The 944-nt window shown below is 50.5% G+C and overlaps 1 protein-coding gene across 1 annotated transcript in view; it reads left to right on the top strand.

Annotated features, from left to right (window-relative positions):
• KIF9 (kinesin family member 9) overlaps window positions 1–944 on the top strand; it is a 29,496-nt gene that overhangs the window by 14,659 nt on the left and 13,893 nt on the right. The gene's annotated exons all lie outside the window — the stretch shown is intronic.

The following is a 944-nucleotide window of genomic DNA, read 5'->3' as shown; positions in this document are numbered from 1 at the left end:
GATGGAGACATTGATGAGATTGATGTAAGTAGCTCCCTGGTGGAGAAGGACTTAAATACCAATCCCCTCCTATTTTACTCCAAGACAGGAGCAATGAAACTTTGTTTGACCCCAGTTAATTGTATTTTTTTTTAAGATTCTTTGACTTTTTTTGGGGTGTTAGGGACTGTCTCCTTGTTTTCATTCCATAGCTGCTTTTTTGGAAGCTTAAGGGAACTTCTCTGTCTTGAAGCCCTTGGAATTGTTTCCTTTGGAACTTGTTTAAGAATTGGTACCAACATTTTGGCCTTGCCAGTGTCCAGCTGAACCCTGGCAAGGTGTCCTGCCAGAACATGTCCAGCCTTTCAGAGCCAGGCTCCTCAGGGTGGAGTTTCTCCACTGGGAAGTCCCCCTTGACTGCACAATGATTGGGAAAAGGAAGAGCACAAGTCCTGTGTATGCAGATGATCCTGGGGGGACACACCACACACACAGGAAAACAAAGCAAATGGATGAAAATGGTCCTAAGATGGACATTTGGAGTCATTGGGAGGTTATGTTGGGCTGTGAACAGCAGCTTCTGTGCCAGCAGTGGGGAAGGTGCTGGGTGGATGTTTTCCAAACAGTGGGATAACCTTCTAGTTTAAACCAAACACTGGAGACACTCCCTCTCATCTCACCTGCCCTCCAAGGCCCTGTTTGCTACTTCTGACAGGCAGGGCTGGAGGGGAAAAACGGGTTATGGGGAGGAGTATTGTAACCTGGGCTGCCCCATGGGATGTAGGGCTGGATCATGGGACAGGGCTGGAGCAGCTCTGCTCTGGAGCCAGGCTGGGAGAGTTGGGGTGTTCAGCCTGGAGAAGAGAAGGCTCCAGGGAGACCTGAGAGCAGCTTCCAGTGCCTGAAGGGGCTCCAGGAAAGCTGGGGAGGGGCTTGGGACAAGGGCAGGGAGGGATGGGAGCAGG

The sequence above is a fragment of the Chaetura pelagica genome, unplaced genomic scaffold (genome assembly GCF_000747805.2).
Source record: "Chaetura pelagica isolate M959 unplaced genomic scaffold, ChaPel_1.0 scaffold284, whole genome shotgun sequence".
Taxonomy (NCBI): Eukaryota; Metazoa; Chordata; class Aves; order Apodiformes; family Apodidae; genus Chaetura; species Chaetura pelagica.
This window is presented reverse-complemented; position numbering and strand designations above follow the sequence as displayed.